Below are 9,655 nucleotides of genomic sequence, written 5' to 3'. Positions count from 1 at the left end.
GAGTTTAATCTTAAATTTAGAAGTGGATGTGGGATAATCAGAACATAGACGGATGAACGCGTCATTTCCTTGAGCTTTGACTGATAACCACATTAGAGAGATGCAGTCATGAAATGTGCGTATTAAGCGAGTGATGACTAATAATAATAATAATGAAAGTAGCCACTCTTAAACCGTGATTGTTTTGTGGAGCTTCTTGTGATTAAAATCTGCTTCGTTCGTCATATGTGTGTCAAAGTTAGGGACATTAACACTATCACTGCTATCAGTGGAACACAAAATAGGAGAAACATTGTTCTGCTGCTCTTTTCCATGCAATTACAATGAACTGGAGCTTTTGAGCTTCAAAAAAAAAAAAAAAAAAAAAAAAACAGCATAAAAGTACATAAAAGTGGTTCATGTGTCTCATGCATTACATATTCCAAACTGTCTGAAATAGACTATTTTGGCTCAAATTTACAAATCAATGTATTTGACCTGTACATTTTAATTATCAGCATATTTCTTGATAGAAAACTTTTTTCTCTCTATTTGAGACATTCTTTAGTGGTCAACCATGTTAGTTTTATTCAGACATCACAGCTCATTTAGAGTAAAATCTTTATAGCACATAAAAGAAAAGGCTTGTATAAGCAACTGACCCCTTATATTCATTTTTACACAATTTATGGGAAGTGAAGAAATATTTACTTGTAATTATTGCAGACTTCAAACTCAGCACTGTAATATTGCAACACATTTAAATGGGAAAAAAAGTAACACATCATCAGTATCAATGCTTGCACCCATGGTTAAATTAAACAGTCCCTAAAAAGTGCATTTGAGACAGCTACCCTTTTGACATTAGTTCCTATTCACTATTCTTAATCAGTAACCAGAAGACAGAACCAATCCTGAGAAAAATCAGGAATCAAAGTGAACTTCTGAGAAGTTACAGCACAGCCCTTCACCATGAAACTAAGCTATCCAAGAGACTAAAGCAGTCATCTGTAAGGTCACCTCCAGGCACAGAGCAGTTCGATTGCAATCTGAAAATGAAATCATGGTGAGGGGATTGGGAGTAAGTGAATGGCTGACCACTTCACACCCACCCTGTTTTTCCACAGCAAAGCCAATATATGCAGTATAAGCTACAGCATCAATAAAGAAAGAATCTCCCGCTTTGGATGCTGGTCAGAGTGGCACAGCTGGAAGCAATCCCATTCCGATTGCCGATCGCCGGGCTTCATGTTTAACTAAGTGTTCTTGAGTATTTAGACGCGAACCATGTGGAGGGCACAATCGTTATTTCACAGGAAATCCACACTTTGGCCGTTAATGGGCAGTTCTAAATACCCTCTAGAGAGCGAGAAAGAGACATAGAAAGAGGTGAAACGCAGACTTTGGATTCTTTCTCATTAAGTCGCGTGGAGCTTTTAAAGTTGGCCGAACTGTTGAAATGTTTGCATTGTGTTATGTGTGGCGAGCAGGTGGGCCCAAGCCGCATGCTGGCCAGCCAACAGCGGTAGAGCCCAGATGTCAGTCAGAGGGGAGAATATGGCCAGATCAAATGCCTTAACTTAAATACATCAGGCTGGGCTTCGACCACCACCCAATCCCCATGGGCGGCACGACCTGGTGAAGCCCATTACAAAGCTGCACAATTGGAATTAATTCCACCCTTTTCCACTGCAGGCTTTACTGTAACAAGAACTAGTTTTACAATAAGATAAAAGGGTCTTTATTGAGCAAATGATAACAAAACAGTCCCATTTGTCAGAACATCTGTCCACGTCATGTATCACACTCCAGAGTGACAGCTGTTCTGTGGGATGGGTCTGCTCAGGACAAGCACTTCCCAGCATGATACAGTGACAAGCATCAGGACATTTTATGCAGCTTTGTGTTGAGTAGACAAATCTCATTTGTCCAAAATCTTGCTTCACATAACGTGTGCTAATAACTTGCAATGCAAGGAAAGTAGTGAGATAATTATATACCTAAATAAGATGAATAATGGGGGAAAAAAGTAGCGTTGGACTTGATTCTATCCATTGGTTATTGATTGGATGGAGGCATATCTGAATGCAAATGTAGCTGATTGTAAGAAATGGAAAGAGTTTAAAGGAATAGTCCTCTCAAAAAATAAAATTTCTGTCAACATACTCATCATACTCACCTTCATATAATGCCAAACCTGTATGCATTTTGATCTTCTGAGGAACACAGAAGAAGATATTTGGAAGAATGTTGTTAGCCAAACTATTTCAGATCCCATTGACTTGAAGTTTAAATGTTGGTTTAATGCTGTTACTGCAAAATATGCAGGTTCATGGTTTATTATTAATCGTGTAGTGATATATGAAGCAATGTTCACACAAAAGTCACTTTAACACTGAAAAGCTTTCTGTTGGTCAACGCAGCAAATTTACATGATGAACAACTTGAACCTGAATCAAAATTGCATGGGGAAATCTTATGTGAAATTCCCAATCTTGTAGATTTGAAATGACTGGAATGCCTGCAAACATTTTCCGAACTATTTTGAATGTGACTGCATCCTAGGGGTAGGGATTGCCACCTAGCAAATGCATAGCAATATCCTAGAAAGGCACCACTTACACCTTCTGTTCTGTCCTCTGTTTCTTCATCTTGCTGACTGTGGCTATAACCTCCTGGCACTGTCCCGGCACAGTCATTGAGTCAATGAGCCATTGAGTTTATGTGTGTGATCTTGCTCCAAAAACGCTTGTTCTTTTTAGAGAACACTTCATTAAAGTACCATCAGAACTCCCGTCTGAACCCCAGCCAGTCCTCCAATCTCTGTTTCTTGCCGTCTCATTCATTAATTGCCATTCTTATTCTTTCTGATTGTATCTGTTTGTCACACTCCCAGACAGTCTCTATCTCCATTACTGCTTTTGCTCAAACTCTCCTCATCAATGTGAGCGCTGTCGCCTCAGAGGAGCATGTGTGCTTCGGCTTCAGGCGTTATATTGCAGCTGGACAGAGAAAAAGCTCAGATATCAAGGGAGGAAAAGCAAACCATGAGCACAGAGGTCTCAGAGTCACATTAGGACAACACAGGCCTATTAAAATACAGGGGGAATATTAGAACAGGACTGAGGTAAAGTATGGATTAGAGCTTTGTGTCTTGTACCTGTGAATTACCAACAAGGGGTCAATGTTTGGCTGGCTGCAATGGGCCAGATTGCCCCTACTAGTAGAAGTACTAGTCTGCAAAAAGTATTATTTTATCATTTACAGTAATCAAAGGATATCGTTTTCATTTATAGCCATAGAAAATAGCCATGTGTTCTGAAATAATACTTTTTTTGCAAGCTACATGCAGATCATTAGCATTTTATTGTTTTATTGTATATTTTGTTGTTGTTTTTACGCTGTTCTGTTTTTCGGTAAAAAAAGAAAAGAAAAAAAGAAAAGCTCACTCACATATCTCTCACCCATTTTCCCCATTTGGCTCCTTTCTAATTATCTTGTTAGCATCCTTTACTGTTGGGATGTTTCTAAAGTAGGGAAAAAATACTTTATTCTTGTGTAAAAGAAGTGCACTTATTTGTATTGAAAATGCACTTGTAGTGTACTTCAAATAAAAAAATTATATTTATTAAAAATTCTGGACACGCAGATAAGTGTATTTGAAAGCAGTACACATTTATGACGTTTATGTTTCTTAACCATTTCAGTACACTGTTCTTTAAAGTACATTTTTATTATCATATTAATATTGTGTTATTATTACAGGTGTAAATGTAAATTTCAATGTTATAAGTTTCAATAGAAAAAAAAAATTTTTTAAAGGTCAACAATTGCATTTAATATAAATTTAAAGTATAGTAAATATACATTTTCAGTTAAATATATTATTTTAAAGCATATTATTTCCATAATAAGTACTCTTTTTAAAATTATTGTAAAGTGTTTTTGTTTTTCACAAGGGTATTGTTGTGTCAACATGTGTCAGGAACTCTCCATCACAGACACCCCAATCATCACCCGCACCTGACTTTCATCAAGCATGATCCCAATCACCGTAGTACTGATCACCTGCACCTGCACCCAGCAATCACTCCACAGGATAAAGATACCTTCACCTCAGTACTCCAATGTCCGGTCTACTGTTCACTAAGGTGAACTGGTGTCCGACCATTTTCCACTAACCTATTCATTCTTATGTCCTTAGATCCCCATGGGTCCCAAGGGATTCATTCGACCATCCAGGTCACCGGCTGCCTCCAGTTTCTTCTTCGTGGGCAAGAAGGATGGGGACTTGAGGCCTTGCATTGATTATAGAGTCCTGAATTCACAGACAGTCAAGCTGCCATATCCACTTCCCCTGGTCCCTGCCAGCCCTGCCATGGAGAGGAACTCCATGGAGCACACATATTCTCCAAGCTGGACCTGTGGAGCCCTTATAACCTCGTTCGAATCTGCAATGGGGGTGAACGGAAAACAGCCTTCATCATTCCTTCTGGTCACTACAAGTACTATGTTATGCCACATGGACTCGCCAACGCCCCCTCTATCTTCCAAGGTTTCATGAACGAGGTGTTCTGGGAATTTCTTCAAGTCAGTCATAGTTTACATCCTAATCTATTCCCGGAACCTTGCCGAACATCGCCACCACGTGTGCAGGTCCTCCAGAAGCTCAGACAACACCATCTCTTCTTAAAGCTGGAGAAGTGTGAGTTCCATCGCTCCATGGTGCAGTTCCTTGGGTATAACCAGCCCTGAAGGTATCCAGATGGACCTGGGGAAGGTATCAGCAGTCGGCAGGGATTGGCAGTTCCACAATCTGTGAAGGAACTCCAGAGGTTCTTAGGATTTGCTAACTTCTATGAATGCTTTATTCAAGTCTACATACTGCACCACTGACCTCTCTCCTTAGAGGTAAGCTCAAGTCCCTCTCCTGGACTTCCACCACCCAGGAAGCATTCCAAGACCTGAAAACCTGAAGGCCATTAGCACGGCTCCCATCCTTCGCCACCTGAATCCTGAGTTCCCATTTGTGGTTGAAGTGGATGCCTCCACCACCGGCATCGGAGCCATGCTATACCAGCAGTTCGGTGAGCCTCCCTGCCTCCAGCCTTGCGCTTACTATTCCAGGAAACTAACCCCAGCAGAGCAGAATTACGACATTGCGAACAGGGAGCTGTTAGCGATCAAGCTCGCTCTAAAAGAATCCAGCCATGATTGTCAGCTCCATCATGTGATTTACGGACGAGGACATCAGAGTTGCTACCCAGCACGAACCTGCTCCACTGGGAGTCCCAGAAGGGAGGATTTATGTTCCCCAGTTTCAGCAGCAATCCTTTGTCCGCTCAGTTCACAGCATACCGGGTTCTGGACATCCAGGCAGCCAACAGACCCTCTCGCTCCTCAAAGCTTGGTACTGGTGGCCCAGTATGTCCCGGGATGTCATCAGGTAAATCCACTGTCTGTGCCAAGTCTTCCACTCCACGTCAGCTCCTGGCAGGCAAGTTGTTACCCCTACCTGCTCTTCGAAGGCCCTGTTCACATCTGGAAGTGACTTCGTCACTGACCTGCCCAACTCTGAAGGTAACACATGCATCTTAGTAGTTGTGGATCAATTCTCTACCAACTGCCCTGGAAACTGCAGAACATCTATTCAACCATGTCTTCTACAACTTCGGCCTACCTGAAGATATTGTGTCAGAACGGGGTCCCCAATTCATATCCAGGGTATGGAAAGCCTTCTTCCATCTCTTAGTGGTGATGGTTAACTTATCCTCTGGGTACCATCTGCAGACTAATGGCCAGACTGAGCAGAAGATCCAAGGACTCGGACGGTACCTCCGGGCATACTGCCAAGAAGACCAGCACAGCTGGAACCGTTTCTTTCCCTGGGCCGAGTATGCACAGAACTCCCTTTAACAAGGTACCACTGGCCTCACCCCATTCTAGTGCATGCTCGGCTACCAACCCCCTTTGTTCCCTTGGACATTCCAGCTGTGGACTAATGGTTCCGAGCGAGCGAGAGAGTGTGGGACTCAGCTCACATCCACCTCCATCTCCCCTGATCTCCCATTGATGTCCTCCCCTGATTAACTCTCCAGAGCTCTGGGATTTCCAGTCATCATATCATTGTCACATTACCACTTGTAAAAAAAAACTGTTGACTTGCACTAATCAAACCATCTTGGTTTGTTACAACATGACAGACAGTTTTTTTTATTTATTATTATTTGGTAAATGACAGATAACCTCTGAATATATATGCTCGACCATTAAGTTTCATAATCAAACACTTATTTATATTTAGTGCAGTGGGCTTTGTCTCTAATTTTATTTTACATATACACAAATACACACCAATATGACATAAATCTTGCAATATGGACTCGCTCTGAAATTAGCGAGAGGAAAGGGTGGGTCATCACACTAGTGACTTGAGGGGAAAACTTATTCTCCAAGGCTAGGGTCTGTCATCCTGCTGTATCCACTTTCACACATACATACACACATGCACAAGTACCATTCCCTTGTGGGAAATGGTTTAACCCTCATCGAGGGGCCTAATCGCTAGAATAATCTCCTTTCTGTGTCCTTTGACCTTAGCTTGTAAAAGTAACTGCCTCCTTGCCCCCACTCTTTCTTGCCAATTAAGAAAGAGCCTTATCTCATTGTCACTGTTTCTCCCTGCCCCTTATGTTAGAATATCAGTGCAAAAGATGGGATATATACATATATATATATATATATCAAGTTTAATAATTAGGTGTTTTGTAATACATGTAAGTAATATTAATAGTGATGTATGCCTTTTAGAAAGAACTGATAAAAAAATACAACTAGAAATAAAACAATGATACATGTGTAACGGAAATAAAGTTTAGAAGGAATATGACAATGGAAAGGTAAGAGTTTTTCACTGAAAATAGTTCAGAGATTTTAAGAACAAATGCATTCTGAGAGGGAGGAGGACAGACCTAGCCGAGAAGACGCAGCGATTGAACAGCGATTCATGGTATCCATGTGTTAGAACCACAGTTCTCCCTTGTGCAGTGATAAAGCAGCCCTCCAGCACTATGCATCTACACGTCTGGGGCTTTCCTTGCTTGTTGTGTAGTGAGCGTAGGTCCCACACTCTAATAGGGAGCAGATGGCATGCTATTTCACAAGTCTCGCCTTGGAAAAACATTCCTGCACATAAATCCAATTACAAATGAGCAGGTTTCTTAAACCTGGCGCGCTTGCGACCGGCCACAGATTACATTGGTATGGCCTGCACTTTCCCCAGATAACAATGTAATAGATACATACAAATTACACTGAAGCAAAAATAAACTGAACAATGGATTAAACAATGTTAGTAGGATAATTTTTTTCATCGTCATGGCTCAGTAAGGAATTTCCAGGATATATTTCTGAGGTATCTTCTCTTTCTTGCATAAGTTTGTCCTCTGGTCTCAAATGGATCAAAACAGGTCTTTACCAATGCTTATCACATCATGTCTCTTAAAGAACTGACTCATTATCTATTGAAACAGGAAGTTGCAGTGAGACATATTGAAGGCCGGTACTTCTTATTCAAATAGCCAAATCTAGTTTAGTTACATCTCACCTTATTTGTTATGATTCGTTACTTGTTAGCTGGAGGCAGGTGATATTACGGGGAGGTGCATCCTCAGTTTAGGAAACATTTTATTTTACAAACACTTGTAGTGCAAGAAGAGTCATCAATATTCCTGAACTGTTTCTAAATTCAAAATTCAACTGTCAACTTTGTAAACTATTTTAATTTCTAAAACTATACATAAAAGAGAGAGAGAGAGAGAGAGAGAGAGAGAGAAAGAAAATGTTCCAGATTCACTTTATTTTGATGGTCCCTTTAACACTTTAAAGGTCCCTGTTCACTACAAGTAAAGTTGCACCTTCATGTCTACTAACTCTCATTAGAGTATTAGTAGAGTGTTAGAAGACTGGTAAGGTTAGGGTTAGATTAAGCTGATGTACTTGCAAAGTTACTTATAGTCAGTAGAATGTCTGTTGGGAGACTATGACAATAAAGAGTTAGCAGATAGAACAGTCGAACATGTGTCATTATTATTGTCAACAGAATTTTCAAAAGGGACCATCAAAATAAAATGTTACCAAAGTTGCCAACTTAAAACGTGTCCAAAACAAAATTAGTAGTAGTAATGAGAAGTAATGAATGGATCAGTACAGATCCAATGAAAATGCTTGATAGAAACTAAATCAGATCAGTATGGGTGGACTGATTCAATCCCCTTTGCTTATTGATTGTCTTCCAGTTCCCGGTTTATGGTTTTGAAATCAAGCCCAAAGAAAAGACCCTGCCCTGGCCTGGAAAGGGTGGAGGGCTGGAGCCCTGGTGCTGTGGCAGCTGTGAGGTTGTCTGGCACCTCATTGCTTACTAAGCGGCTCCACGTGTGAGGGAATAAGCCCAAATAAATTGCTTTACCCTTCCAGACACACGGCCACCCCAGCACCCCGCTAAGACCGCTCCTGACTGGACTCTGAGTGGCTGCGTTGTCTTAAGTGGAGTTATTAGCTAGGAAAAGAGAACACAGAGGGAGAGGGCAGGCGACAGAAGAAAGCAGGAGACAGGTGTTAATAGATGTCCCACAGCTTTCAAAAGCCTCTCATGCAGGTCTGGGTGCTGGACTTCAGTTTCACAGGCAGCAAATTACCTGGACCGCAGTTTGACCCCCTCGCCTTTCAAATGCACACGCCTCCACCAGAAAACGTGTGCTTGGACATAAGGGTGTAAAGCTGAAGGCCTACAAACAGATTTTTATTGTTAGTCTCACTGAATAAAAAGATAAAATACTGTATAAAATCATGGCCAAAAATATAAATGGAAACTACAAATATAACTGGTAATATATATTGTAATCAAAATTCAAAGTGGCTTCAAATTCAGTTTACTTTTGCATTTCCTAATTGTGCACACACAAACACTACATGTATATCATATTTGTGATATAATATACTGAAGGGTTTCTGTTTAAAATAGTTTGTTAAAAAGTTTGTTAAAAGCCAGCTTGACAACAGTCAACATTTTATTTTGAGATTTGTCGAAGCCTACTTATATGTTATTTTAGTTACACTATATTATAAGGCCAAAATATCACTATCAACTTACTATTAAGTATGACTTTTGTATCAATAAATTAATTAATAGTAAGGTAGTTGTTAGGTATAGGGTTGGAATAAGGGATCGAAAATATGGTCATGCAGAATAAGGATAATTACACATTAATTACTAATGCAAGTAAAATGCATAGTAGTTAATTGGTTCTTAAAAAAGTTTTCAAGGCAAACCAATTGAAGGCAGCATGACTTATATATAATCACTTAACGTAATGTTTATACATTGTTACATGTTCACCATTTGTGTGTACTTTTATGTTGTACGAGCAGCGTTGAAGGAAAGTCTGTTTATCCCAAGTCTGGTGGTCTCAGTGCTTCAAGTCTGGTTTTCCGGTGAATTGGTGCATCACTATACATTTACCCACAGCAGTTTACAGTGTGTTCAAGGCAGTGTGTTAACTGTATGTTCCCTGAGAATCAAACCTATGGTCTTCCATTGCTAGCACCATGATGCAGTTGAAGCTGTTTTTGGCTGACAAACAGTGTGTCTTCTGGCATTGTGGAGAGTTTATATCTT

The sequence above is a fragment of the Carassius gibelio genome, chromosome A4, assembly GCF_023724105.1.
Source record: "Carassius gibelio isolate Cgi1373 ecotype wild population from Czech Republic chromosome A4, carGib1.2-hapl.c, whole genome shotgun sequence".
Lineage (NCBI taxonomy): Eukaryota > Metazoa > Chordata > Actinopteri > Cypriniformes > Cyprinidae > Carassius > Carassius gibelio.
Note: the sequence above shows the minus strand (reverse complement) of the source record.